Below are 16940 nucleotides of genomic sequence, written 5' to 3' on the forward strand. Positions count from 1 at the left end.
CTACATCAAGAAATTGGAAATGCATCAAATATATGAGCTATTGGTGTATCTCAAGGATCTAGAAAAACAACAGCAAACCACACAAAGCTTATAGGAAAAAGGAAGTAATTAAAATTAGAGAAGAAATCAGCAAAATGTAATCCAGAAAAAAAAAGATCAGCTAAAGGGAGGGCTGTGTTTTGAAAAATATAAATAAAATTGACACACCATTGTCTCAACAAACCAAAAAAGGGAGAGAGATGACTGAAATTAATAGAATTAGATATGAAAAAGGACATGTAACAGCAGACACCACAGAAATAAAAAGAATCATCAGTGATTACTACAAAGAGCTGTGTGGCATCAAAACGGGAAACCCAGAATAAATGGACAGATTCCTGGAAACATGCAACCTACCTATTTGAGTCACGAAGACACAGACAACCTAAACAGACGAATAACCAGCATGGAAATTGAATCAGTAATCAACGCACTCCCAACAAGGAAAAGCCCAGGACTGGGTGGCTTTCCTGCTGTATTCTATTAGTCATTTAAAGACTCTTTTTCAGCCAGCACCGCGGCTCACTAGGCTAATCCTCCGCCTTGCGGCGCCAGCACACCGGGTTCTAGTCCCGGTCGGGGCACCGATCCTGTCCCGGTTGCCCCTCTTCCAGGCCAGCTCTCTGCTGTGGCCAGGGAGTGCAGTGGAGGATGGCCCAAGTGCTTGGGCCCTGCACCTCATGGGAGACCAGGGTAAGCACCTGGCTCCTGCCATCGGATCAGCGCGGTGCGCCGGCCGCAGTGCACCAACCATGGCGGCCATTGGAGGGTGAACCAATTGCAAAAGGAAGACCTTTCTCTCTGTCTCTCTCTCACTGTACACTCTGCCTGTCAAAAAAAAAAAAAAAAAAAAGACTCTGTTTCTTCTCAGGCTATTCAAACAATTGAAAGAGAGGGAATCCCAAATTCTTTCTGTGAAGGTACCATCACCTTATTTCCTAAACCTGAACAAGATAAAACAGAGAAAGTAAATTTCAGACTAATTTCCTTGATGAACATAGAAACAAAAATCCTCAAGGAAATTCTAGCCAATTGAATCCAACAACACATCAGAAAGATCATTCACCTAGACTAAGTCTGATACATGCCTAGTATGCAAGGAAGGTTCACTGTTTGCAAATCAATCAGTGTGATGCATTGCATTAATAAACAAGAATAAAAATCATATGATTATCAATAGATGTAGAGAAAGCATCTTTGTAAAGAAAACTCTTTCATGATGAAAACTCTAAGCAAATTGAGTATAGAAGGAATATTCCTCAACACAATCAAGGCAACTTATGACAAAGCCATGGCCAGCTTCCTATTAAATGGGGAAGAGTTGGAAGCATTCCCACTGATTACCAATACTAGACAAGGATGTCCACTCTTTAGCCTGAGCCATAAGGCAAAGAAAAGAAAAAAAAAAAAAAAGATTGGGAATAAAAGAGAAAAGAGGAATTTGGTAACTATAAAGGAGTATAGTTCTACATACATTCCTACAGACTTACTTTTAAGGGTACAGTTTAAGAATTTGTCATGGGACCACAAATCCCAGTAAGCTGGCTGTTAAAAAAATGCCATCTTAAGTGTTAATGTGATGATGATAAGTTTTAAGGTGAACATATAGATAGGATTAAATATTAAAATGATCATATAAAGAGGGTCAATTGATTGGTAATAATAATAGAATTAAAAAAGAGAGAATCTTCCAATATGGAAAGCAGTCCACACTGCAGACTGTATAATGATAATTGCTTTAAGTAACACTCTGGACTCAGAATCAGTCTTTAAAGCTTCTTGATCTGGCTGAAAAGCCCGTGAGAGTGTTTCAGGCATGGAAAGCCAAGATACTGTGGCAAAAAATTTTCTACATGAAGGATCTCTGGGAGTGAGACCCCAGAAGAAAGTGGCCATCAAAGAACGATGTGCTTTCTTTGTAGGGAGGAGAGAACTTCCACTTTGCATATGGCCCTGCCTAATACTGGCAAAGTTTGTGGTTTCAAAAGGCTTCCTTAGCCTAGGCAGCTCATGTCAAGATCCTTGGGTAGGCCGGCGCCACAGCTCACTAGGCTAATCCTCTGCCTAGGGTCCCAGCACCCCGGGTTCTAGTCCCAGATGCTCCTCTTCTAGTCCAGCTCTCTGCTGTGGCCCGGGAAGGCAGTGGAGGATGGCCCAAGTGCTTGGGCCCTGCACCCGCATGGGAGACCAGGAGGAAGCACCTGGCTCCTGGCTTCGGATAGGTGCATCACGCCGGCCGTAATGGCCATTTGAAGAGTGAACCAACGGAAGGAAGACCTTTCTCTCTGTCTCTCTCACTGTCTAACTCTGCCTGTCAAAAATAAAAAATAAATAAATAAAGAGCCTTCTGTAGTCACTCACGTCATACATAAGAGTGTTAATTGTTAAATTTCAACAAGAATAACTGTGCACTAAATCCCCATGCAAGACCTGAATGAATTATATTATGAGAGTTAACTATAAAACTAATACTCAGACATTTTTGTGGTATGTGTCTGTGTGCACGTGCGCATATTGTTGAAATCTTAGTACAGAATTGCTCTTTTGTGTACAAAGTTAATTGAAGATGAATATTAATGAAAATGCGACTGGCAAGGGAAGAGGGAGCAGGAAAAGGGGTGTCAGTGTGCATGGGAGAGCAGGTATATTGAGAAGAATAACTATTCGTAAAGTTGTGCTTAAGAAACTTGTATTCCTTAAAAATTATTTAATTGATGAAAAAGACCGTATATTTCTTGTTTATTGTACTAAAGTATAGTTTGCAGCATGTTTGTTTATCTGTAGAATTAAATGTACATATCACTTTACTAACAGATTATTCACATAAAAGTAGTCTTTAAATGGCAGATATGGAAGGTGAATAATACTTTAAATTATGTTGGTTTAAACCTGTGATAGGCCAATAATATCTCGTCTTAGCATTTCTTTAGACTATGTTCTAATATTGGTTGGATCTAAATCCATATTTTTAACAGTCATCTTAATGTGATTTTAATCTTATTGATGTCTGTTACCAGAATTCATTGGATCATCATCCTTTTTTCTATGTTTATTGTAAGCAGCGTGACAGAGATAAACAGAGGTCTTTATCTGCTCTTTGTCTCCTCAAATGTTGCAATAGCCAGGGCTGGGCCATTCTGAATCCAGGAGAATAGAATTCCATCCTGATCTCTCACATTGCAGGTAGTAGACTAAACACTTGGAATGTCATCCACTACCACTAGAGGGTTAACAGAAAGCTATATAGAAAGCAGAGTAGCCAGGACTTCCATTTGAGTGGGATACAGGCATCCCAACCAGTGGCTTCACCTGCCATGTTAAATTACCTGCCCCTTTGCCTTTAATTACTTTTAAAATTTATTTTATTTGTTTAAAAGACAGGCCTCTGGCCGGCGCCGTGGCTCACTAGGCTAATTCTCCTCCTGTGGCGCCGGTACCCCGGGTTCTAGTCCCAGTTGGGGCGCCAGATTCTGTCCCGATTGTTCTTCTTCCAATCCAGCTGTCTGCTGTGGCCTGGGAAGGCAGTGGTGGATGGCCCAAGTGCTTGGGCCCTGCACCTGCATGGGAGACTAGGAGAAAGCACCTGGCTCCTGGCTTCGGATTGGTACGGCGCACCGGCTGTAGCGGCCATTTGGGGGGTGAACCAACAGAAAAGGAAGACCTTTCTCTCTTTCTCTATCTCTAACTCTGCCTGTTTTTTAAAAAAAAAAAAAAGACAGGATTCCTGAGAGAGAGAGGGAGCTAGAGAAAGAGGTCTTCTTCCCAGTCTTCTACATGGGTGCAAGGGCCCAAAGACTTGGATCATCCTCCAGTGCTTTCCCAGGCACATCAGCAGGGAGATGCATCAGAAGTGGAGCAGTCAGCACTCAAACTAGCACTCATATGCCAGCACTGCAGGCTGGGGCTTTAACTCATTGTGCAACAACACTGACCCCTGCCTTTTATAGTAATATAATAAGACATATCAGTGCTGCTATATTTCTTACTATTCATTTTTTATTACATACTAAGGTATTTTATTATTTATCTTTTTTTTGAAGAGTAACAGAGAGAGAGGGATCCCATCTTCCTTATGCTCATTCACTTCCTTAATGGCCACAACAGCCAAGGCTGGACCAGAGCAGACCATGAGTCCAAAATGCCATCCAGGAATCTGATGTGGGTGGCAAGGAAAAAAACCACTGCCCTCCTGGGTGCATCAGCAGGAAACTGGATCAGAAGCAGAGCAGCCAGGACTTGAATCAGTCGTGGCTGATGCAGCCTTTTTCAGAGTGAACCAGTAGATTGAAGATACTCTCTTTCTCTCTGTCTCTTCTGTGTGTGTGTAAATGTGTGTCCCTCTCTCTCTGTTAATGATAACAAATCTTTTTTTAGAATGTTGTTTGGGCTGGTGCTGTGGCTCTGCCTGAAGCACCGGCATCCCATATGGAGCTCTAGTTCGTGTCCTGGCCGCACCTATTCCAATCCTACTCTTTGCTGATGGCCTCGGAAAGAAGTGCAAGATGGCCCAAGTGCTTAGGCCCCCGCATAGGAAACCTGGAAGAAGCTTCTGGCTAATGGCTTCAGATCAGCCCAGGTCCAGCCTTTGGGGCGATTTGCGGAGTGAACCAGTGGATGGAAGACTTTTCTCTCTGTCTCTCACTCTCTCTGTCTGTAACTCTACCTCTCAAATAAATAAATTTCTTTAAAAAAAAAAAAGTTGGCAACAATTTATTTTTTTCTACTTTTAGATAAAATAAGTAGAAATAGATAGTAAAGAAATTTTCCTGAAATCTGTAAGTAGTAAATGGAAGACATGAATTTGACCCAGACCATCCAGCTCCCAAATAAATAATTTTTTTTTAAGAAACCCATGCTTTTTTTCCTAACGGTGACTTGTCCTTTTATTATGAAGTGCTGGTTTTGTTTATTTGTTGGGATTTTTTTGTGTTTATTTATTTGAAAAACAGAATGACAGATGAAGAGATATTCTGTCTGCTGGCTTGTTCCCCAAATGGCCACAACCTCCAAGGCTGCCCCAGTCTGAAGCCAGGAGCAAGGACCCATGTACTTGGGCCATCCTCCTCTGCTTTCCTAGGCACATTATCCTGGAAGGGAAATAGAGCAGCTAGGTCTTCAACAGGAGCTCTCATATGGGATACTGGCATCCCAGTGCTTGCCTCCCAGGAACATACATTTTTTTTTAATTAAAAAAAGATTTAATTGTTTATTTGAAAGGCAGAGTTACCTAGAGAGAAAAGGAAAGGCAGAGAGAGGTCTTCCATCTGCTGCTTCAACCCAGGGTGCCGGTGCCACAGGTAGAGGATTAGCCGAGTGAGCCGCGGCGCTGACCCTAGTAGGAGTAAACTCTTAATACTCTTGACATGATCACTTTAACACTTAATCCCACCTATATGATCACTTTAATATTTAAGATGTTACCATTACCATCTAGCCCAAGAGGATTTGCAATCCCATTGCAAGTTTTAAACTGTATCCTTAGAAGTAAGTTTGTAGGAATGCATGCAGAGCTATACAGCTTCACAGTCTCTCTGTAGGACCTGAGAAAATAAAAACAGATATAGCTCTTCACGAGCTTAATTATTCTTAAGCATTTTACATGGATACATTGTATTAGCTATAATTCCTTAATCCCATTTAGTTGAAGGGTTTCCCACTTAATAAGTGTAGATCTTTCAGGGAGTTTCCAAAGGAGCAGATGTAGAACTACCCATAGTAAGTTACTTTGTAACCTGGGGAGATAGGGCTAAGTTTTGGCCCATTTATATCTAATCTAACATCCCAAGGCTACTATACCTATTATAGAGCTTAATGTATATATATCATTACCAAGGAAACATAAACTACCCAGCCTGCGAAACGCCATTCCAGACTGATAGAATCCCGCTCCGGAGGCTAAAATAACAAAGAAATAAGGGATATATTTGCTCTGAAGACGAAAATAAAAGATTAAAATAATAAAAATATTATTTAATCCAGCTCCAGAGGTAAAAACAACAAACTGGAATGAGGGGTATCTGCTCTGAAGATGGAAATAAAAAAAATAAAAATATAATTTAATGCCACTCCAGAGGTGAAAATAAATAAGTGGGATCCACTCCAAAGACAAAAATAATAAATTAAATTAAAAACATGATTTAATATACATTGCTCTATTAATCAGGCATGTAGCATGTGTTGGGCCTGGGGGGCCGGCATCTTGGGGCGGAATTCCCATCCTCCAGGGCAGGAAGTATAGCGTCCTCCATGTTAGAAGTTCCTCCTCCCTGACGCTAGCATGTTTCTGAGCAACCAGACCAGTTCTCCAACTTGAAATCAGCTATTGAAAGCTTGCATTATAAGGCCCAGGGACAAGGAGAAATGTTTTAGAACTTTTTTAGCTGCTGATACTAGTTAAAACTTAACCTTAGAAAAGCACATAACTTGTCTTTGAAACACACTACAACCAATCTAGAATCCTTAGGAGTTTTTTTTTTGTGTGTGTAAATCTGTTTTATCTCTCATTACATTGCACTAGCAACAACACCAAAGTCTTTAAAGCTAGAAACCGTGAAAAAAAAAAACAATCCATGCCTTCCTTTATGAAAGCGATCAGCAAAGCACAAGAAAACAAAAAGAAAAAAATCTCACTTGTCTTTTGGGTGAGCTTGCTGCTATTCACCCCCTGGGTGGGGTGGTTCTAGCCTCACTCCACGTGGTCGACTACTGCACTAGGCTCTTCTTCCCGCACTGATCTCAGCTTGCTTTGAGCATGTTTGTCTACTGCCTTCACACTCCAGTGGGGGTAGGGGGCTAGCTAGAGATGACGGTGGAAGTGCAGCTCCCTGTGGATCGCCCTCCAGTAGACCCAAAACTGGGAGGCCGGATCCACGGCACCCATGTACCCAGATCTGGGGCCACTTCATACCGCAAGTCTGGCCATCCTATCCCTGCCTTGCAGCTAGCACCAAGGCTAGTTTGACTTCTTCCTTTTCAATTTGTATCTCTTTGATTTCTTTTTCTTGCCTTATAACTGTTTAAAACTTCCAGTATTGTATTGAATAGCAATGGTGAGTGTGGGCATCCCTGTCTGGTACCGGATCTCAGTGGAATTGCTTCCAACTTTTCCCCATTTAATATGATGCTGGCCATGGGTTTTTCATAAATTGCCTTGATTTTGTTGAGGAATGTTCCTTCTATACCCAGTTTGCTTAGCGTTTTCATCATGAAAGGGTGTTGTATTTTATCCAATGCTTTCTCTACATCTATTGAGATAGTCATATGGTTTTTCTTCTGTATTTTGTTTATGTGGTGTATCACATTGATAGATTTGCAAACATTGAACCATCCTTGCATACCAGGGATAAATCCCACTCGGTCTGGGTGGATGATCTTTCTGATGTGTTGTTGGATTCTATTGGCTAGAATTTTATTGAGGATTTTTGCGTCTATGTTCATCAGGGAAACTGGTCTTTCTCTGCTGCATCTTTTTCAAGTTTAGAACTTAAGGTGATGCTGGCTTCATACAAAGAATTTGGCAGAATTCCTTTTTTTTTTTTTTTTTTTTGGACAGGCAGAGTGGACAGTGTGAGAGAGAGAGAGACAGAGAGAAAGGTCTTGCTTTGCCGTTGGTTCACCCTCCAATGGCCACTGTGGCCGGCGCATCGCGCTGATCCGAAGCCAGGAGCCAGGTGCTTCTCCTGGTCTCCCATGCGGGTGCAGGGCCCAAGGACTTGGGCCATCCTCCACTGCCTTCCCGGGCCACAACAGAGAGCTGGCCTAGAAGAGGGGCAACCAGGATAGAATCCAATGTCCCAACCGGGACTAGAACCCGGTGTGCCAGCACTGCAAGGCGGAGGATTAGCCTATTAAGCCACGGTGCCAGCTAGAATTCCCTTTCTTTAGTTGTTTTGAATCACTTGAGAAGAATTGGAGTCAATGAAAAATTACTATTTATTAATGGCTTTAGTGTCTATTTATTATCTGTTCCTGAAATTTTTTATTTAGTTTGAATGCTTAAGTTAATGTGGCCAAAAGTTTAATAATAGGATATTAAATATTTTGATTTGAAATGATAGTCACTTCTCTTTAAATTTTATTTAAGGTACACAAATTTCATCTATTTCATATGTGCTGTTTAGGAGCATAATGATATTTTCCACTCTACACTCCTTACCGCCCACACACCTACCCTACTTCCCTCTCCTTCTCCTGTTCCCACTCTTAATTTTTACAAAGGTCCATTTTCAGTTTACTTCATACTCATAAGATTAACCCTGAGTTCAAGAGATAGTTTGAAGAAAATAAATCATGTTTCCACAACTGTCAACTAGTAATCAGATCTCAAAATGTCAATTTCACTCCTCTGCATTACCTCTTACATACTCTATTAGTTACCACAGATTAGGGAAAATATAGTAGTTGTCTTTTGGGCTTGGCGTATTTCACTAAGTATAATGGTTCCCAGTTGTATCCATTTTCTTGGAAAGATAGGATTTCATCTTATGGCTGAGTAGTTTTAGTTTACCAAACTTCATGCAGCTCTGCAATACCATCAGTGCCTTTATTTATAACCCTTTGCTAATTCTGTTGCCTAGAGTGCAGTTATTCTTGTTGCCCTGTTGCATCTGTAGAGATTAATACTCCTTTCTAGGACTGTGTATTCTTATAAGGATCATTATTATTTTAATTTTGTTCCCTGGGCTGTCTGTGTATGTTTGCATCTCCTTAATTAAAGTGGAAGTTCTTTGAAAGATAACATCCTTGTTTTGTTCAATTTTTGGATGCCACGAACCTAGTATAGTACAAAGAGCGTATTTGTCCAATAATGTATTACTGGATGGATGAGTAGGTAAATAGATGAATCGAACAGTTTCTGCTCTCCAAACAAGTGTTTGAAACAATAAAGGTCCAGTAGGCCCTTATTGGTAAGGAATATGTTTTGACTCCCCATGGATGCCTTAAAGCATCTAGTACTAAAATTTATACACATATGCACGCACACACAGATGTGCGTTAAACTTGTGATGGGGTTACATCCTGATAAAATCTATTATAAGTTGAAAAGATCATAAATCAAAACATATTTAGGGGCAAGTGTCTGGCCCTAGTGTTTAATAATCTAGATGGAACAAACTCATGCCATATCAGCGTACTTGGGTTTAGGTCGCATTTCTGTTCGTGATTCCAGCTTCTTGCTAATGCACACCCTGAGAAGCAATAGATGTTGGCTCAAGTAGTTGGATCCCTGCCATCCATGTTGGAAACCTCCAGGCTTCCTTCTGGGTTGCTTCAGCTTTTGTGGGCTTTGGGGAGTGAACCAGCTGGCATGTTTATTCCCTTCAGATTCATTCATTCATTTGTTCTCTCGTCGTCCCCCCCCCCACGAAAATAAAGTGTTAAAAATTTTAATGTTTGAATACACCAAACCTATTGAACAGCATAACTTAGGATCACAATACACTATGGCTGTTTACTTCCATGGTAATAAGGCTGTGTGAGAGATGCTGTTAACTGCCATTGCACAAGATCTTGAGAGCGTATCTTAGCATGTGTTGCTAGTATAGGAAAAGGTCAAAATTATAAATTTAAAATAAAATTTTTACTGAATGCATGTTTCCATATTATGTTAAAATTGGAAAATCCCAAGTCACAGCATTGTGAAGTTTCTAAATTGGGGTCCATCTGTACTGTTTCTTCTCCTACAAATACCTACACTAAAGTTTACTTTATAAACTTTATAAATAATTCGACTCAGTAATAAATTAACAACAGTAACAAATACCAAAGTAGAACAGTTTTAAGAACTTATGGTAATAAAAAATTATGTGAGTGTGATCTGTCTGCTGTGCCTGCCCCTTAATGACCATTGGGTGAGTAACTTACATATCATGGATATGCTGGACAAAAGAATGACTCATATCCTGTACAGGGTGCAGTGGAATACCATGGGATTTCATCACACAAGTCAGAATGACCATCTAAAACTTAATAGTTCTTTTTTCTTGAGTTTTCCCTTAATATTGATCACCATAGACCTCAGGTAACTGAAATTACAGAAAGTAAAACCACAGATAAGAGTGTACTGTTAAATATATAAAATTGGTATAGTACAGAAGATTAATATAGCCCATGTGCAAAAATGACATGCAAATTTGTGATGCAATACATATTTTTGCAAAACTCAAAGTGGGATCAGAAGTCTAAACTTAAGACATGGATCTTTCAAACTACTGGAGAAAAATATAGGGGAAACACAGCAATACATTGGCATGGGTAAGACCCCAAAGTACAGGCAATAAAAACAAAAATAGACAAATAATTAAGCTAAGCAACTTCTGTGCAACAAAGCAAGCAGTAGCAATCCAGGTAGGAGATAGGGAAAGCATATGAATAGATATTTTTCAAAGAGAAAAATACAATTGGCCAGACACATGACAGAATGCTCAGGATTACTAGCCATTAGGGAAACAGAAATAAAGCCACAATGAAGTATCATTTCACTCTGGTTGAAATGACTAATACCTAAAAATAAAAGAAGAAAATAACATGGCAACAAGATTGTAGAGAAAAGCTACCCTAATAAACTTTTGGTAGGAATGCAAAATGATAGAACCATTATGGAAAACAGTATGGATGACTTAGAACACTCAAAATGGATCTACCACATGATCCAGCTATCCTGGAAATATATCCAAAGGAACTGAAATTGGCTTGTGAAAGAGGTACCGGCACTCCCATGTTTGTAGCAGCCCAGTTCACTATAGCAAGGATATGGAATCAAACTAGATGGTCATCAGCTGATGCTTGGATCAAAAACATGTTATATACAGCATGGTAGAATAAAATCCTGCCATTGACAACAGAATGGATGGATCTGGAGATCATTGTGCTAAGTGAATAACCCTGGCTCAGAAAGAAAAATACATTTTCTCTCATTTGTAGAAGTTAATAAATTAAGAGTATAAAAATTGTGTAGCTGTTGTTCCCTTTGATATATGTTTATAGATATTGCTTCACTGAATTATAGCATGTATATTGCAGTTTACCCTTCTTTCCCCACATTAAGATCATTGTCACAAATCCCTCATTTTATTATATTAATATCTTTTCGAGGAAAAATATATTTCTAGTTTGCTCTTCATATTTTTATATTTTTACAAGAAAGACAAATAAAAGTAAATTTGTTAAAATCTTTGGATAAGTCTGTTGATACTAGATAACCAAAAGCCAGGGAATGTTTCACCCAAAATAAGTCAGCACTGCCCATCAGCTAGTCCATATAGCAGCTTGCTTGGGTTTACTTTTAGGTAATGTTTTATCTCTTTGGATATCTAGAATTTGTTAACAGACTGAGTTTCCAAACATCCCTGAGGAACTGTTTGTTGCCGTTTTTATTTCCTACATATCATTATTAGTTTCTATGAAAATTCAAATATTTAAGCATTGGGCAACCAGCCTTCTACCTCTGCTAGGTATATAAGCTCTGCCTTGCAGTGGACCTCTTAGGAGATTGTTCTCTCATTAAGAGAGTTTGGCACCATTCTCCTACTCTATCTGCTTCCTCGTGACTTGTGAAATTTTGGAGATAGACTTTTTTTTTTTAATTAAACTTTTATTTAATGAATATAAATTTCCAAAGTATAGCTTATGGGAGATAGACTTTTCTATTAGTTGCTTGTCTCTCCATTTGAGAGCAGTACTGCAGTGTCCATCCTTTGGAAAAGAATCAGTAGACAACTCTTCTGTCCCAGAAGTTCCTATAGTAAACCATGTGAAACCCAATTGTAGCGAAGCAAGCACGTGGACTTTATAATCCCAGGACTATATTTAAACTCTGAGGTAAAGAACAAGTTCTTTCTTAAGGTCTTGTGTCTTTTATCTTTGTTCACACCATTAGTCCCCAAAGTGTGTAGATTATATCAGATTATATATTGCAAAGTACTTACCATATAGATGCTGGCTACCTTGTTTTATTTGCCTACAGAGTTTTCTCCCCGTGTTTCTTCCTGAACATATTTGGATGGTTTGCTATTTTACTACACCTTTAATGGTTAGCTCTGTATTACTTTTTTTTTTTTTTTGACAGGCAGAGTGGATAGTGAGAGAGAGAGACAGAGAGAAAGGTCTTCCTTTTTGCCGTTGGTTCACCCTCCAATGGCCGCTACGGACGGCGTATCTCGCTAATCCGAAGCCAGGAGCCAGGTGCTTCTCCTGGTCTCCCTTGCGGGTGCAGGGCCCAAGCACTTGGGCCATCCTCCACTGCCTTCCCGGGCCATAGCAGAGAGCTGGCCTGGAAGAGGGGCAACCGGGATAGAGTCCGGCGCCCCAACCGGGACTAGAACCCGGTGTGCCGGCGCCGCAAGGTGGAGGATTAGCCTGTTAAGCCATGGCGCCGGCCTCTGTATTACTTTTTATGGAGAATGCCTCATATTATTCCTACCCTAAAATTCTTTTTGCATTGCTAAACCTTTTTCTTATTTAATATGATTTACCTTTGCACTAGTTCATCCAATAAATAATTTATGCAAAACAATATTATTGAACTACCCTGAAGAATCTTAAGTATTAGTTATACATGAAACATTTGTATTTGTACTATTGGATCGTTCTCTCTGTGTTTTTTTTTTTTTTTATCACTGTTATCTTAGCTTTCCTGAAAAAAATGCTCTGCTACTTTGGGAAGGAAGCTAGTATTTAATCCCCCACTGCCCATCATTAACTAGACAGTTCTTTTTACATTGTATATGTAAATGTGTTTGGCAAAGAGAAATTTAAAACTAGTGTTAAAGAACTTCTTTTGAAGTATATACAGATTTTTCTTTTTTTTCCCAAGTGTTTTTTTCCTTTTGATAGTATTTATAGAAGTTATAAAATAGTATACATCAGGATTCTAGTCTGGAATTGGGCTATGTTTGTATTGTTGCTATCCTTATCTTTGATAAAGCACAGGCTTAAGATTTCTTTAGTGGTGGACTGCTGTTGCATGTGCTTGGGAAACCAGTGGTTTTGTATTTCCATACTTCACCCTCAGAGACCTCTGTTGCCTCTGCTCCCCACTCTTGACAGAGGGGATCTCTCTCCACATTCTTGCTCCTTTTCCTAGTGGTGGAACACTTTGCTTGTTGCCTTTATGCTATGATAGGAGTATCTATTATCACAGTCTTGGCTGAAGTCTTAACTGTGCCCTGTGTGCCTTGAGCCATCAATGGGTCTTCTCAGCTTCCTGTCCCTGGTTTCTGTAGCAGCCAACCTGTGCCTGACATGTATGGTAGTGCTTGAATGGGAATTCCTGCCCCTGTCCCAGTGTTAGCAGATGTCTGCTTGGTATTGGTATAGAGTTTAGAGTCCCAGACAGTGTTTTGTCTTGTTTTCTCTCCCAGTAAGAGTGTTTTTCTTCTACTCTTGACTCAGCTGCAGTGGATTTTTGCCTGTGCCATGAAGGTGATTCAATTTGCCATTCCTTTCTCCAGCAGATAAAGGCGTCTGACTTGTAGGAGAGGAAGGTCCACAAAAAGCAAACAGGTCTGCTTGCCCTTCCTCCAGCAATTGAGCCTTAACCTCTGCCTACCTGCATCATTAAGTTGTTCTGTGTTTCCTTTTCCTGTCAGTTTTTGTAGTAAGCATCAAATTGAGACCTGCAAAAAATAGTTTTGAATGAGTTCAAACTACTTATTTTCCAGTGACAAGCTAGCACACACTTGTCAGTTCAATAAAATTTTAGTTATTTCTTGTTACCTGAAAAAACTTGTATATGGATTATTTTATTAAAATCTATATAACATATGAGTATGTTAAGATGTTTTGTTACCATCTTAAACCATAATATTTAAATGTATTCTTTTATAACAATATTAGCATGTCTTCCTTTTTTTATATAGATTTTACTTATTTGAGAGGCACAGTTTCAGACAGAGGGAAAGACAGAGAGAAAGGTCTTCCATCCAGTGGTTCGCTCCCCAAATGGCTGCAACATCTAGAACTGAGCAGATCCAAAGCCAGGAGCCAGGAGCTACTTCCATGTCTCCCAAATGGGTACAGGGACCCAAGCACTTGGGCCATCTTCCAGTACTTTCCCAGCCCGTTAGCAGAGATCTGGATCAGAAAAGGAACTACTGGGACACGAAACAGTGCCCATTTGGGATGCTGGCACCACAGGCAGAGGCGTAGGCAATATGCCACAGCACTGGCCCCTTCTATTATGCTTTTAATATTTACTCATTCAAATCTTCCATTGTAATAGTTGATAACCTTACTATAAAAGGTTTTTTAAGTTATGCTTTGGGACAAAACATTTATATGAAAACTTGATAAAGTTCCAGATTTGCTTATTTGTAGTTAAACACCTGTTTTTAAAATCAAATCAACCTTCAAGTGAAATTTTAAGAGGTGACAAAAATTGGACCAATAACTTACTTATAAGTTATGTAACCCCACATATGATAAGAATGTTTAAATATTCTCAAGCCTCAAGAACATAAATATCACAGTGGGTATAACTAGGAGGTCATGGTTAATTCTGAGGAGACAAATGCCAACTGTTAAGAAATACATGCCAGTTATGGACCAGTAATAAAATACTCGAGTAGATACTTCTTTGAAAAATAACCTGCTGTTCATTCTAGAAATACTCTATTTTTGGACTTCAAGATAATGACAATGACAGTAAAAATTGTTATAGCTCTAGTTTATAAATTTTTTATTTTCTTTTTCTAGACATTAACTGGGAACTTTTTTAATATTTTAAATCTTTCTTATGGTTGCACAAAATATGAATTATTATTTCCTGTTTGTTTATGGCCACAGATGTAGAAACTGAATCTCAGGGTTAAGTGAGTTGCCCAAGGCTACTAAACTAGTTTAAGTTAGAACATGGCTTTGACCCAAGATTAGTCTAAACTAATCTCAATTTCTGAATTCATTGCATTATATCACTCTGCCTTCCAAAACTCAACAAATCTAGACCAGAAAGCTATTGTTCAAAAATATCCAATAATTTAAAAAAAGCTTGAAGTTTTAAAACTCTAGCTATTATTTCTTTTCTTTTTTTTTTTTTTTTTTTTTTTTTTTTACTTTTTGACAGTCAGAGTGGCTAGTGAGAGAGAGAGGCAGAGAGAAAGGTCTTCCTTTTGCCATTGGTTCACCCTCCAATGGCCGCTGTGGCTGGCACGCTGTGGCTGGCACGCTGCGGCCGGCGCACCGCGCTGTTCCGAAGGCAGGAGCCAGTTGCTTATCCTGGTCTCCCATGGGGTGCAGGACCCAAGCACTTGGGCCATCCTCCACTGCACTCCCTGGCCACAGCAGAGAGCTGACCTGGAAGAGTGGCAACCGGGACAGAATCCGGCGCCCCAACTGGGACTAGAACCTGGTGTGCCGGCGCCACTAGGCGGAGGATTAGCCTGTTGAGCCATGGTGCCGGCCAAAACTCTAGCTATTATTTCTATTATTAATTTATTTCATTTGAAAGGCAGAGTTACAGAGAGGCAGAGAGAGAGGTGTTCCAACCACTGGTACACTCTCCAATTGGCAGAAACTACCGGAGGTGGGCCGATCCAAAGCCAGAAGCCAGGAGCTTCCTTCAGGTCTCCCACACAGGTGCAGGGCTTAAGAACATGGGCCACCTTCCATTGCTTTCTCAGGCCACAGCAGAGAGCTGGATCAGAAATGAGGCAGCCAGGACTCGAACTGGGCCCCATATGTGGTGCCTGCTCCATTGGTGGCAGCTTTACCTGCTGTGCCAGAGTTTGGTCCCTAGCTATTATTTTTTACATACTTTTATGCTAACTACCTTTTCAGCAGCATATGTATTCTTTATCTTTTTGGGGAGCTCACTCTTTGGAATTGAAGTTACTTCAGCTCACAAAAAGTTATGAGGTTTTTTTTTTTTTTCCTTCCATTTTTAGCCTTCCAACTCATAAGTGGAAGCCACTCATGAATACCCAATTGTACCAGAATCATATATTGAATAAATCATCTTTCCCCACTTCTCATTAATTCCATTCTCTTAGCAGTGGAAATTGATTTGTCTATAACAAGAAAAATAGAACACAGTGGTTTAAACTGTTTATCTGTCTTACACAGAATGGATGAGAATTGACAATATTTGTTTAGTACTGATGTTTAACAGGGCAATCAAAGACCTATATTTTTTCCCTCCTCCTCTTCTGTGATTCTGAATCCTCATATTTGTCTCCTATTAATTGTAAGACTTACGTTTGAACAACCAGGTAATTAAAAGATGGAAGGATTAAAGGGCTTAAAAAGTTACTGTTCCAGTCTGTTCTTGTTAAATGTTTTTCTAGAAACCCATTAGCAAATTACATTTTTTTCATCAGATAATGATCATTCTTTTCTTCAGTTCATCAACTGGGTTGCTTAATTAGGAAATCAAGTACGTTAGTTCCTTGGAGCTCTGTTTGTTAGGTACACTGCTTTTGAATCTTCTGCTGTATAACTTTAAAATTCATGTTTTGATGTATGCTGGTTATTCTGCCTTTCTTTCCTCTTGCTGTTGGACCTGTCTAGGTAGTTTATTTTCTTGTGGCCTACTTGTGGTCCAGGTCTAGTTGTGGATCATTCATTGACTAAAATCTCCCAATTTGTTTTAAGGCAAGAGGAGCTCTTAGTCCCGTGGGCTTTTGTGATACAAAAGTTGCAGGCAGGTGTGCCTTTTCCAGTCTACACCTACATTCCAAATTGAGACATCTAACAAGATTTATCCAGCCTCTTAACATTTGGGGGCTGTGAACGCCCTAACACTCATATAGTACCAATATTAACTTTCTTTTGGGATTTTAACTACAATTGTCAATCTCTTCCCAATTTGTTTTATATTCCTTAGTCTTGGAACTGTTCTGTTTCCTAGGACACCACAGAGCCCTTTAAATGGCTTTCGTGGTAGTGGTTTGTCTAGGAAAGATAAA

At 39.7% G+C, this 16940-nt stretch overlaps 1 protein-coding gene and 1 non-coding gene across 6 annotated transcripts in view; both read left to right on the forward strand.

Annotated features, from left to right (window-relative positions):
• The window catches only part of STAG1 (STAG1 cohesin complex component), a 362716-nt gene that overhangs the window by 183536 nt on the left and 162240 nt on the right, over positions 1-16940 (forward strand). The window lies entirely within an intron of this gene.
• Positions 10093-10194, forward strand: LOC133752822 (U6 spliceosomal RNA). The gene has a single exon (XR_009864979.1). It is a non-coding gene; the product is annotated as a U6 spliceosomal RNA (small nuclear RNA).

The sequence above is a fragment of the Lepus europaeus genome, chromosome 2 (assembly GCF_033115175.1).
Source record: "Lepus europaeus isolate LE1 chromosome 2, mLepTim1.pri, whole genome shotgun sequence".
NCBI classification, from domain to species: domain Eukaryota; kingdom Metazoa; phylum Chordata; class Mammalia; order Lagomorpha; family Leporidae; genus Lepus; species Lepus europaeus.